The sequence below is a fragment of the Numenius arquata genome, unplaced genomic scaffold (genome assembly GCF_964106895.1).
Source record: "Numenius arquata unplaced genomic scaffold, bNumArq3.hap1.1 HAP1_SCAFFOLD_431, whole genome shotgun sequence".
Lineage (NCBI taxonomy): Eukaryota > Metazoa > Chordata > Aves > Charadriiformes > Scolopacidae > Numenius > Numenius arquata.
This window is the reverse complement of record NW_027414696.1, coordinates 64,532-78,901: the sequence shown is the minus strand read 5'-3', so window position 1 is coordinate 78,901 and position 14,370 is coordinate 64,532. Positions and strand designations below refer to the sequence as shown.

The 14,370-nt window shown below is 48.3% G+C and overlaps 1 pseudogene; it reads right to left on the bottom strand.

Annotated features, from left to right (window-relative positions):
• Positions 1 to 8,270: 8,270 nt before the first annotated feature.
• Positions 8,271 to 9,325, bottom strand: LOC141478157 (cAMP-dependent protein kinase catalytic subunit alpha pseudogene; annotated as a pseudogene).
• Positions 9,326 to 14,370: the final 5,045 nt, after the last annotated feature.

Genomic DNA, 14,370 nt, shown 5'->3' with positions numbered 1-14,370 from the left:
AGCAGCAAATGAATCTCAAAGTACTACAGTATATTTTAAAAACTCAGAATCGATCCATATCTGCCCTGTCTTTGGTAACTGCCTTAGACTGGGTACGAAAAAATGTCCCAGACTTTCCTAAGACCGGCACCTTTGACAAAGACATGTGGGACCAAATTGGCACAAAGCTTTGGGACGCTGCTGCAGGGACAGATAAGGTTGCAGCTAAGCATTTACCAGTTTGGCAGCAGATATCTGAAGCCCTAGTAGAAGTCCGCAAAAGGACACAAAAAAACTCTGAGGAGAGCCCAATGCGTCCTTCCGCCCTGCCACCGCCACCCCTGGATAATACCTATGTTGCAGAAGAGAGTGTCTCAGAAGGAGACTCCTTTGATCCTGGGCCAGACCAAGAACCCAATCTATTTCTTTGTGATGATAAATTGAAAGAGGTAGCGGGGAATGACCTAACCCCCTCGAGTGATTGTCGTAATGTGTGGGACAAATGTTGGAAAGAAGCCTTAGCTAAAGGTGACGCAGACATTTTGCAGGCGTTTCCTGTTATTTATCGCGGAAACCGACCCGGGCCGTGGGAGGCTTTGTGTTATCATATTAAAGAGCTGAGGAAATCAGTAAAAGGTTATGGTCTCCAGTCAGCATACACCATGAACTTGTTAACAGCTGTTGGGGATGGATATGTTATGACTCCTCATGATTGGAAAATGTTGTTGCGTATGATTTTGTCGGCTGTGCAATATGCTGTATTCATGACCGAGTACCATGATCTCGCGACTGCTAAAGCATTGGATAACTTGTAATTTAAATCATATTGGTGTGAATGAGCTCGTCGGTGAGGGGCCTCGGGCTACTCCCGATGTGCAAGCCCAAATGGACAGACGGTGTTTGAAGCAAGTAAAAGAGATTGTACTGCACGCAATAAGATGGGAACCGGATACAGCCACTCCAGAAGCTTCCTCTTCTGCTATCACACAAGTGTCTGGAGAACCCTATATAAAATTCCTTGATCGGCTCCAAAATGCAATAGAGAGACAAGTAGATAACCAAGCAGCTCGTGATATTCTTATGAAACAATTAGCGTTCGAAAATGCTAATGCTGTCATAAAGTATTGCGAACAATTAAGAATGGTAATCCTTCTATCACTGATATGATAAAAGCGTGCCAAGATATCGGCACAGACACTCATAAAATGAGTCTCTTAGCTGATGCATTATCAACACATCTCACTGTGGGGGCTGCTCAAAAGGCAGACTGCTGTAATTGCAGAAAGCCTGGGCATCTTAAAAAAGATTGTAAAACAGTTAAGTGAGGCAGTCGAGAAAATCGATTCATGCCAAACCGACCGTGCCCTCGCTACGGCAGGGGACTGCACTGGGCAAGTGAATGCAGATCCAAATTCCATGCTGATGGTCGAACCCTAGAGGGTTTGGGAAATGGGAGAAGGAGCGCGAGACTGCGTGCAATAACGACCAATACGGTCCCAAGACTGCAGAACAACGCTTGGCCAGCACCCTCTGACCAGCCACAGCTGGAAGTGCAGGAGTGGACCTGGCCACAGCCCGGTCAGTAACTCTAGATACCACAGCAGTTGTTCTCATCCCCCCTGGGGTGATGGGACCTCTTGGAAAAGGCAGGAGTGCTCTTTTGTTAGGGCGTTCCTCGACCACAGAAATGGGACTTTTTGTTTTGCCTGGAGTCATTGATGCTGATTTTATGGGAGAAACCAAAATTATGGCTTGGACACTGTCTCCACCTTGTTTTGTTCCAAAAGGGCAATGAATTGCACAATTAGTACGTCTCCTCTCTGTGACCAACCCTGGGGAAGGGAATCATAAAAGAGGATTTGGGAGCACTGGAAAACCTGTAGTTTTATGGTCTAAACAAGTATCTAAATAATAGCCTTTGTTACGTTGCCAAGTCCACAATTGGCACTTTTCTGGTCTGGTGGACACAGGAGCAGATGTCACTATCATTAGTGTTTCCAACTGGCCTCCCAAATGGCCACTGAGAGATCCCACTTCTGCTGTTGTGGGGGTAGGAGGTCCTCAGAGACCCAAACAAAGTGCAAAGATATTAACTTTCAAGGGACCTGGCGGTCAGGTTGCACAAACAGCTCCTTATGTCCTCCCCGTGCCCTGTACGTTATGGGGCCGAGACTTGTTAAGCCAGTGGGGAATCCTCCTGAAAACAAATTTTTAATAGGGGCTGTTGACAAGCAGCAGGCCCTTTTATTGACATGGAAATCAGAAAACCCTGTTTGGGTAGATCAATGGCCCCTGAAAAAGGACAAACTGCTGCATTTGCATGACTTGGTACAAGAACAACTGGCTGCTGGCCACATTGTACCCACCAGCAGCCCGTGGAACACTCCTGTATTTGTAATACCAAAGAAAAGCGGCAAGTGGCGATTGTTACAAGACCTTCGAGCTATAAATGCAGTTATTGAGCCCATGGGTGCGCTACAGCCTGGTCTTCCTTCACCTTCTATGCTGCCTCAAAATTGGCCAATAGCTATAATTGATCTCAAGGACTGTTTTTTTGCTATTCCTTTACACCCAAGGGATGCACCCCGGTTTGTGTTCTCTGTACCATCTATCAATCAGCAACAGCCCACACGACGATATCATTGGACTGTGTTGACGCAAGGTATGCTAAATAGCCCGACTGTCTGCCAGCTAACTGTAGCAAATGCTTTGCAACCTGTCCAAAATGCAAACTCTCAGGTTATATTTTATCATTACATGGATGACATACTTTTAGCCGCCAAAAAAGACAAAGACCTGCAGACAGTCATCTGCCAAGTCCGTCTTGCTGTCCAAAGAGCAGGCTTGCAGATAGCCGAGGAAAAGTTCCAATGTGAACCACCCTGGAAATATCTAGGATGGAAAATTACAACTCACACCATCCAGCCACAAGCACTGAAGCTGGCATTACAAATAAAGACTCTGAATGATCTGCAAAAATTGTTAGGAACCATCAACTGGCTCAGACCTTTTCTAAGTATCACTACACAAGATCTACACTCCCTGTTTCAATTATTAAAGGGTGACCCTGACCTAAACTCTAAAAGACAGCTGACACCTGCTGGACTGCGATGTCTACAGCAAGTAATGGAGGCTTTACAGACGTGTCAAAGTCACCGTCTTTGTTTAACGCTTCCAGTGTACTTAGTCATCATTCAAAATACCCTTCAGCCATATGCCCTTCTAAGCCAATGGGATTCAACAAAAAAAGACCCACTTGTGATATTAGAGTGGCTCTTTTTGCCTCATGCATTTACAAAGACTGTAACTTCACAATTAGAAATGTTTGCCAACTTGATTCAGAAAGGTCATCACCGACTTCAGACTCTAAAAGCTAGCGAACCAGAATTCATTTATATTTCCACCAACAAAAAAGACTTGGACTGGATGTTAGCAGAATCTCTCAGTGTGCAGACTGCACTTGCAGATTACACTGGTCAAATTTTGATCCATTTACCTAAACATTGTCTGTTAAATTCCTTAGAAGAATTACCCCCGACTAATCGAACCTTACTTTCTCATACCCCACTTTCTAATGCAGTTACAGCATTCACAGACGGTTCTGGGAAAACACACAGGGCGGTAGTCCTTTGGCGATCCACTGACAATCTCTGGAACCAAGATATAAAATGTGTCGATGGATCGCCCCAAGTTGTTGAGCTTGCAGCTGTTGCGCGTGCTTTTCAGCTTTTTTCTGATGTAAATCTCAATATCATAACTGATTCTTTATATGTTACAGGAATTGTTCAGCGTATACAAGGCGCTTTCCTAAAGGAAGTCAACAACCCAGCGTTATTCGCACAACTTAAAAAATTATGGCATTGTGTTTCCTATCGTAAATTACCCTATTATATCATGCATATACGGTCACACACCTCTCTGCCAGGACCCCTAGCCGAGGGCAACCGTGCTGGTGATAAAGCCACAGTCGCCCTCGCCACACCGCAATTATTTCAACAATCACAGCTCTCGCATAGTTTTTTTCACCAAAACAGGAAGGCGCTGCAAAAGCAATTCCAGCTAACCACTGACCAAGCACGTAATATTATCTTGACATGCCCTGAATGCCAACCTATAGCTCCGTTGCCACAATTGGGAGTTAACCCACGTGGCACCTCACCACTGCAAATTTGGCAAACAGATGTTACACATTCTGGAGAATTTGGCCGCCTAAAGTATGTACATGTCACTGTTGATAGTTTTTCTAACTATATCTTTGCCACTGCACATACAGGAGAAAAGAGTCGAGATGTCCGACGACACTGGCTAGCAGCCATCGCTGCTATGGGTATACCAGAAACCATCAAGACAGACAATGGCCCTGCATATGTATCTAAAACCACACAACTTTTTTTACAGGAATGGGGCATTCTCCACATCACTGGAATTCCACACTCCCCTACGGGGCAGCCGATTGTTGAGCGTGCCCATCAAACGTTAAAGCAATTGCTAATTAAACAAAAAAGGGGGAGTCTGGGAGATCCACCACAGGAACAACTATGGAAAGCCACTTTTGTTTTAAATTTTCTAAACAGAGACAACAGTGATATGACATGAGTAAGTCAACACTTCAGAGCTTCCCCAATGTTCAAAACACGGCCAATGGTCCATATTCATGATATGGCCACTGGACAATAGGAAGGCCCCATGCCATTGATAACCTGGGGGCGAGGATACGCTTGTGTTTCCACAGGAAATGGTCCCAAGTGGATCCCAGCACGATATGTTCGACTGTATCTAGAAGCCGAGCATCACAAACAACCATCAGAAACAACGGAGCAATGAATCTTTTCTGTTCACAAAAGTATCGTTGGTTTTGATGTTATCGGCCTGGTAGTTCTGCTGATAATTATGTTGTGTTTGCCATGTTTGTTTTCCTGTGTTATAAAAGCATAGATTGTCATGTATGCTCAAATGCACACTGTACTTGCCTTGCAAAGCATGATGTTAGAAAAAGAAGTGGATGTAGAAACCAGCCATAGCATAGAATTTGCATGGAAGTAAACTAATCACATTATATGAGAGGGTTATAGAAATCAGTAAGTTTAACAGTATAGCTAATAGTTTTATAGTTTATAGTAGTTTTAATAGTATAGGGTCAATGTAATCATTAGGATGTAATATACATGTAATCATTATCTGATATAATAACACAAGCATTATTCTGTATATTGAACAAAAAAAGGGGAGATGTGGGTGAACAGGATTGTGGAAGAAGCAAGACCAGAGGAAGGAATAGAAGAAGCAGGAACACTGGCAGGTGACGGCCCATAAACAGCGCCTAAGGACCCAACTGATTGAGGGGAATTCTGCCCATCTGGCAGTTGGGGGTTGCAAGGGTGTGTTGGTTGGGAAAGAAGATACTTAGTACTATATAAACTGCGTGTTTGTTGTAATAAACGATTCTGGTTGCACTTCCAACCGGGGTCCGTGCCTTCAAACGCTACAAGATGCCATTGAAGGTATGGTGGCAGACGCAGACGCAATTTTGGATGCAATTAAAGGTCTTGGTATTGGTGTCTCCATCTATGTTGGTGTCAATGTCCATAATGGTGTCTCTCGGAGCGCCTGTATGTCTAAGAGTATCTGTATCTGTGTCTGTACTGGCATCTGTGTCTCCAATGATACCTGCATCTTTTGTTGGCATTCACTGTTGTCTCTGTACGTGCAGGCATATCTGCATGCGCAACGGCGACTCCATCTGCTGTGGTATTTGCGTTGTCACCCGCCATGCCACCTGCATCTGCCATAGCATCTGCAGTTTCAGCTCCCTCTGCATTTGCATCTGAAATTTTATCTACATTGGCAATGGCATCCCCATATATTCCTTCCTCTGAAATGGGATCTGCATCAGCAATGCTCCCTCTGTCTGCAAGGGCATCTGCAATGCACTCCAGCTGTGTTTACGGCTGCAGCGGTGCTTGCAAGGGTATCTGGAGTGGCACCTAAGTCTCCAGTGGCATCTGCACGTGCAGTTGCATCTGAAAGATTACCTGTTCCTGCAAGGGCACCTGCAGTGGCATCTGTGTCTGCTGTGGCCTCTACAAGGGCACCTGCCCCAGCAACGGGAGGGACAGTGGTGTCTCTAATGGTGTCAGTACCGGTGTCTCTGCCTACATTGGTGCCAGTGTCTGTGATGGTATCTCTATGGTATCTACATGGCTAATTGTACCTGGGTCTGTGCTGGCATCTGTCTGTGTCCCCAGTCTATCTGTGGTGGGAATCTGCTGCCTGACAGGAGTCTGGCTCCTGGTCCGTGTTGGCCTTCATGCGTGCTGCCAGGTGGGAGAACCTCTACGAGATGTGCCCTCAAGGCTGAAGAGGTGACATGGGGTGAAAGGGTTACAATCGATGGCTCAATGTCCAGGTGGCGGCCAGTAACGAGTGGTGTTCCGCAGGGGTTGGTACTGGGACCAGTACTATTTAACATCTTTGTCGGTGACATGGACAGTGGGATAGAGTGCACCCTCAGCAAGTTTGCTGATGACACCAAGCTCGGTGGCGCAGTTGACACGCTGGAGGGAAGGGATGCCATCCAGAGGGACCTAGACAGGCTGGAGAGGTGGGCTCGTGCAAATTGCATGAAGTTCAACCAAGCCAAGTGCAGGGTCCTGCACCTGGGACGTGGCAACCCCAGGCACAAATACAAGTTGGGTGGAGAATGGCTGGAGAGCAGTCCCGAGGAGAAGGACTTGGGAGTGCTTATGGATGAGAAGCTCAACATGAGCAGGCAGTGTGCACTGGCAGCCCAGAGAGCCAACCGTGTCCAGAGAGCCAACCGTGTCCTGGGCTGCATCAGGAGAAGTGTGGCCAGCAGGTCTCGCGAGGTGATTCTGCCCCTCTACTCTGCGCTCGTGAGACCCCTCCTGGAGTACTGTGTCCAGCTTTGGAGTCCTCAACACAGAAAGGACCTGTTGGAACGGGTCCAGCGGAGGGCCACGAGGATGATCAGAGGGATGGAGCACCTCTCCTATGAGGACAGACTGAGAGAGCTGGGGTTGTTCAGCCTGGAGAAGAGAAGGCTCCGGGGAGATCTTATAACAGCCTATCAATACCTGAAGGGAGCCTACAGAAGAGCTGAAGAGGGACTCTTTGTCAGGAAGAGTGGTGACAGGACAAGGGGTAATGGTTTTAAATTGGAAGAGAAGAGATTTAGATTAGATATAAGGAAGAAATTCTTTACAGTGAGGGTGGTGAGGCACTGGAACAGGTTGCCCAGGGAAGTTGTGGATGCCCCATCCCTGGAAGTGTTCAAGGCCAGGCTGGATGGGGCTTTGAGCAACCTGCTCTAGTGAGAGGTGTCCCTGCCCATGGCAGGGGGGTTGGAACTAGATGATCTTTAAGGTCCTTTCCAACTCCAGCCATTCTATGATTCTATGATTCTATGAAAGGGCCCGGCTGGCCTTGCTGGCGCTAGCCCAGCCCTGGGGGCACGGGGCTCAGCTGCGCTCCAGGCAGGAGCTGGGCATGTTGCCACCAGCCAAAGCAAGCCGCAGCCAGCGCTTTCTCCCTGCTCTTGGCAAGGCAGTCCCCAGCCTCCTGAGCTTCCTCCAGCGCCACAGGGGAATCCAAGGCGAATCATAGCATCATAGAATCATAGAATGGTTAGAGTTGGAAGGGACCTCAAAGATTATTGAATTCCAACCCCCGCTGCCATGGGCAGGGACATGTGAGAAACACCGGCTCACACTTAAAATTTTAAAGAGGACGAAGTCACTGGAGCAAAGGTTTATTGTACGAAGCAGCGCTGAATCGGGTGCATCTCAAAGTAGAGGCACACACATCTTTAGTTTTTTAGATATTTTATACCTTTCTTTCCCGGCCGCCTGAATACCTGTCTCTCTTCTCATTGGCTGAGAAGTTGGAGCTCACATTCTTCCCGACCGCCTAAAGACACAAACCCTTAATTAACAATACATTGTTTCACAGTCTCTGCTAATATCTACTGTCTAATGTTAGTAGTTACAAACATCCTGGTGGTCATCTTCTTGATCTAGTGTCCATATACTTCTTTTCTTCAGTCACCCCCCAGGTGGCCTTTATCCACTTATCACCTTCCACCGTCCTTTGTTCGCTTATCAGTCTACCATCAATTCGGTTCTCTTTACCTAAATGGCTTCTTGTAAACCAGAGTCTCTGGGCCTTTCCAGGGTACTTGTAAGGATTAGTTAGATGCTATAACCGAGCACACAAATAGAAATATACCAAGTAGCTGAAGCAAAATTCAGCTCATTTCTCACAGACACCTCCCACTAGACCAGGTTGCTCAAAGCCCTGGCCTTGGTGAGGGAGATGCGAATCTCCTCTTCCTCATACTTCTTGAAGTTACTGGTGTCCACGGGGCCTTTGCACCTGGGGACAAAGGGGGCTTGCATCTTGCGCTGGTAGATGGTGATCTAGTCAGTGGTGGAGAACCACTTGTGGTCTTCGATGTCGGCGACACCATTGTGGAGGTTCCCAAAGTGCTTGGTGAGATCCACCTGGAGCAGGTTCCGCAGCAGATCCTTCAGGTCCGAGCTGAAGTGGGAGGGGAACCGCACCTTCCCGGAGATGATTTTCTCGTAGATCTGGATGGGTTGGTTGGCAAAAAAAGGGGTGTACCCAGCTGCCATCTCACAGATCAGCACCCCCAGCGCCCACCAGTCCACTGCCTTGTTGTACCCCTTGCTGAGGATGATTTCGGGTGCCAGGTACTTGGGCGTCCCACAGAGGGTCTAGGTCTGGCCCTTCACCCGCTTGATGAAGCCGAAATCTGTCACCTGGATGTAACCCTGCTGGTCGATGAGCGGATTCTCGGCTTTGAGGTCCCTGTAGACCAGGCCCAGGGCGTGCAGGTACTCGAAGGTCAGGACAATTTGGGCAGTGTAAAAATGGGCGTGGGGCTCGCTGAAGCAGCCGATGCAGCACAGGTGGGAGAACATCTGCCCCCCTGGGACGTACTCCATCACCACGTACAGGTTGGAGTTGTCCTTGAAGGAGTACTTGAGGCGGACGAGGCAGGGGAAGGTGACAGCCTGAAGGATGCGCGTCTCATTGAGCATGTGCTCAATCTGCTTCAGCTTCACCACCTTCTGCTTGCCGAGACTCTTTATGGCGAAGTGGTGGCCTGTGTCCCGGTGCCGCGCCAGCATCACGCACCCGAAGGACCCCATCCCCAGCATCTGCATGTGCTCAAACTGGTCCAGACTGGCCGTGTTCTGAGCCGGATTCTCCCATTTTTTAAAAAAAAATCGACCTTGCCCGGGGCCAAAACCTCCTTCATGCTCTCCAGCTCCCCGCCCTTCTTGGCAGCAGCAGTGTTGCCCATGTTGGGCCCTGGCAGCTCTGTGCTTGGCCTGGCCCAGGCACCCGCTCCCAGCGGCCCACGTCACCACATAAAAGACCTGCTGAATAGAAGCCTGCCAAAGGCCCCAGGGCACTTTGGAGGGCATCTTTGATCTGGAGGCTGCAGGTGGCTGGGAGAGGATGTCAGGGACTCCACAGGTCCTCCCATGCCCGTGCGATGAGCAGCGCTTGGAGGCAGGGGAGCAGAGGCACCTGGGATGGCGCTTGGTGGGAAGTTCCCTCCAGCACAAAGCTAGTGGGCTTTGTGACTGGCCTGAAAAGTCTTTGACCAACCTATCCCAACAGCCATGCCTGCCTGAGCTCCAGCCACCCATCGCAGTGGGAAAGCGCACCATGACCTGGGGAGCCCCGTCAGGACACAGCTGGGAGCTCCCTTGTCCACTGTCCTGCTACCACTTACCACTCTATGCCTGCCAAGAGGTGGCTGGCCCCTCAGGAGGATCTTGCACATCTTCTGGCACCTCCCTGGTTTTCAGCCACTTCAGGATGTTGTCCCTCACCAGCATGTGTAATTTAGTTCATTGGTTATTCTCACCCAAAATGACATCCCCATGAGGTACATACCAGACCTCACCATTTTTCTGCATCACCCACCAAGTTCACCCAGGTCCTTGAGCAAAAGCAATCCCACGGATGGGTTTGCCTTTGCCTGAGGCAGAACTAACCCAGATTGTTTTCCCCAACATATTTTTCATGTGCACTACAGGGACTTTATCTCCTTGCACAGTACATGGAAATTTTGATTGGGCAGGGCCAGCTTGATTGGCAGATCCCCGGTGTTAACTAGCCAGGTGGCTTTTGCTAAATGTGTATCCCGATGTTTTAAAGTCCCACCACGCATTGCTCTCAGTGTAGTCTTTAACAGTCCATTGTATTGTTTGATCTTCCCACAGGCTCATGCATGATGGAGGATGCAATAGACCCACTCAATGCCGTGCTCTTTTCCCCAGGTGTCTATGAGATTGTTTCAGAAATGAGTGCTGTTGTCTGACACAATTCTCTCTGGGGTTCTGTGTTGCCATAAAACTTGCTTCTCAAGGCCCAGGATAGTATTCCGTGTGGTGACATGGGGCACAGGGTATGTCTCCAGCCATCTGGTGGTTGATACCACCATTGTGAGCACGTGGCTCTTGCCTTGACGGATTTGTAGGAGTGTGATATCATCAACCTGCCAGGACAGCCATATTTATATTTCAGCCATCATCCTCTGGACCAGAGAGGCTTTAACCGTGTGGCTTGCTTAATGGCAGCACACGGTTTAGATTCATGAATAACCTGTGCAATAGTGTCCATGGTCAAGTCCACCCCTTGGTCACGAGCCCATCTATATGTGGCGTTGCTTCTTGATGGCCTGAGGAGTCATGGGCCCATCGAGCTATGAATAGTTCACCCTTATGTTGCCAGTCCAGATCCACCTGAGCCACTGCAATCTTAGCAGCCCGAACCACTTGCTGGTTGTTCTGGTGTTCCTCAGTGGCCCGACTCTTGGGTATATGGGCATCTACATGACATACTTTCACAACCAGATTCTCAATCCAGGCAGCAATATCTTGCCGCAGTTCAGCAGCCCAGATGGGTTTGCCTCTGTGCTGCCAGTTGCTCTGCTTGCACTGCCGTAACCACCCCCACAGAGCATTTGCCACCATCCATGAGTCCATATAGAGATAAAGTACTGGCCATTTCTCTCTTAGGCAACGTCTGAGGCCAGCTGGATGGCTTTCACCTCTGCAAACTGGCTTGACTCACCGTGTCCTTCAGTGGCCTCTGCAGCTTGTCATGTAGGACTCCATATGGCAGCCTTCCATTTTCGATGCTTTCCCACAATCCGGCAGGACCCATCAGTGAACAGGGTGCATCTCTTCCATTTTCTGGTAGTTTATTCTACAGCGGGGCCCCTTCCACATGTGTCACTTCTTCATCTGGTGACATTAGAAATCCTTGCCTTCTGGCTAGTCCATGACCACTTCCAGAGCTCCTGGGTGACCGGGGTTTCCCATTCGAGTTCATGTGTGATCAGTGCAATCCACTTGCACTGTGTGATCAGTGTGATCTGTGCTGTGTGATCAGTGCAATCCACTTTCTCCACGTGGCATCAGTTGCATGATGTGTGGCAGGGACCCTTTCTTTGAACATCCAGCCCAGCACCGGCAGTTGAGGTGCTAAGAGGAGCTGTGCTTTCATACCAACCACTTCTGGAGCAGCTCAAACCCTTTCATATGCTGCCAATATCTCTTTTTCAGTTGAAGTAGAGTGGGCTTTGGATCCTCTGTATCCCCAACTCCAGAATCCCAGGGGTCAACCGCACATCTCCCCTGGTGCTTTCTGCCAGAGGCTCCAGGTGGGGCCGTTCTCCCCGGCTGTGGTTTAGAGCACATTTTTAATATTTTCTCGTGCCTGGACTGGCCCAAGGGCTACTTCTGGGCTACTTCGTGGACTATTTCTGGTTTAATTTGTTCAAAAGCTTGTCGTTGATGAGGGCCCGAATTTAAAATCACTCTTCTTCTGGGTCACTTGGTACAGAGGGCTCACAATCAGACTGCAATCTGCATCCTCCAAAAACCCACAATGCCTAAGAAAGCTTGTGTTTCCTTTTTTCTAGTTGGTGGAGACATAGCTGCTATTTTGTTGATCACATCCATTGGGATCTGATGGTGTCCATCTTGCCATTTTGTTCCTAAAAACAGGATCTCCTGCACAGTTCTCTCGACCTGTTTCAGAGAATGAATGGTTAAAGGTTGTTAGTGTGGATTTAGTACAGCCTGGCAAAGAACAGAGCTCGGAGCCCAGGAGCCCAACATTCCAAGATAAAGAAATGGCCTTGTGTCTAAGATAGCGGGAACAGCCTGCATGCTAAGGAGGAACCTAACTGTCTGGGTAAAGTGTCCATCTGGTCGGGACCAGTTTTGCGGTTTGGGGTCCAGCCAGCCCAGCATTCTAGGACAAAGGTAAAAGTACACGGTGAAGAAGACTGCGAGCCTTCCTCCAGAAGACCCCGGCCCACGACCACAAGGCGACAGTACGCATGCGGCAAGGGGAGGAGACTTATGATAATGAGTTCCTAGAAATAATTAGAATAGTAACGCCTTTTCTTAGAATCAATTATAATAACCCAGCCCACATTAATGAATATGTATGCTTTTCATCATAAATAGACGCTTGTTTCACAAAGCGTTGTGCAAGTTTGGAGGAGCGATCCCCCTTGCACCCGGCGCTGCAATAAACATACCTGCTTTATAACTCTCTGCGAGTTGTAAGGTTTGTTTCCGCGCGTCAACCTTACTTTGTTTTATGGAAAAATCAACTTCCATAAGGATTTGGATTATTTTCTTGCCTTTCTCAAAAAATTATTCTACTGAGTTGCCCCATACAATGATGTCGTAAATGTATTGATGGCGTTCCGGAGCTTCACCCTGTTCAAGTGCAGTCTGGATCAGCCCATGGCCAATGGTGGAGCTGTGTTTCCAGATCTGAGGCAGTCAATTCCAGGGATATTGGAAGCCTCTCCAGGTGAAAGCAAAGTGTGGCCTGCCCTCTGCTGCCAGAGGGATTGAGAAGAACGCATTAGCAATTCTCCACAGCTATGTGGAGATGAGGTATTCTTTGTATTGCCAGTCAGGCAGCCACTTCATCCACCATTGGTCCCTCTTCGCTTTTCCATTCCATCAATGCCAATGAGTTGGCTTATGATGATGTTACGCTCTATACAAACTTCCAACACATGGGCCTTGTGCATTGGACCTCATCAGGATCTGCGTGCAACTGCTCATTGTCCAGGTCATAATGAATCATCTCCCGCATGGCTAATTCTCTCAGGTACTGGATACCTCTCTCCATGGTGGCCTACTTGATTGGATGAAATACAACGTCTTCACTGAAGGGATACCTTTCCCTCATTTCTCACAGGAGTCACCTCCAGAGGCTGAGGGCTTGTGTCTTTTTACCAATCACCTTGTCAATGCCCCCTTCACAGTGCCTGTCAATCTGGTTTCCATCTCATTCCCCTGAGGGTGCTGCATAATATTGAGCAGTGTTTGGTAGATACTGGCCAGGGCCCAGCACAGTGCGGTGAGTTGTGCCTCTCTGGAATAGCCACAGCCAATTCCTTTCAAATATTCTGTCATTTCATCAGGGTCTAGAGGTGAGAAGCTCTCTAGATACCTGCTCATATTCTCCCACATGCCGTGCCACCCATGACTATCCAGCCTCAGGGCAGATCTCTGGGTGGGAGTCTGAAATAGCTGTTTAACCCTAAACAAGACCTGGAACACATTCAGGAGCCCAACAATAGGACCAATAGGACCAGGCTGGTTTGAGAATCCCAAGGATATTCAAAATAATGAAAAGTTGTTGAATCTGGCCCTCCTTTGGGCCCTACACCACAAAACTTCCCCAAGTAGCTGTACAAGTCTTGAAGGCTTGAAGGAAATTGCAAAGAGATAAATTCCTTGTTAAGGTTTTCTGTCTTTTAGTGAGCCCCATGGGGTATTTGCTGCTGAGTCCACGGACCTCAGATACTGAGAGATGATTGAAGAAAGTGCTCCAGAAATCAGAATCCAAACCCACATTTCCTGGAAGTGTTAAAGAGCCCCACTGAGGGCAATTACTGACAAAGGCTCCCCAGGGACTCATTAGAGCAGATAATTGGAGGCTGTGATTGCAGGTAGGCAAAGACAGAGTGCAGGTGGCTGTAATGCTGAGGAAAGTCTACCATTAAACCACATACCTATGTGCCCCATCTACACGCCTTTTAAACACCTCCATGATGGTGACTCAGCCACTTCCCTGGGCAGCTTGTTCCAGTGCTTGACAAACCTTTCACTGAAGAAATGTTTCCTAATATCCAGTCTACATCTCCCCTGGTGCAACTTGCAGCCATTTCCTCAACTGCTATAAACTCATTACTTTGGAGAAGAGACACACACCCACTTCGCTATCAACTCCTTTAGGTAGGTCTAGAGAGTGAGAAGGTCTCCCCTCAACTTCCTTTCCTCCAGGCTGAACAACCCC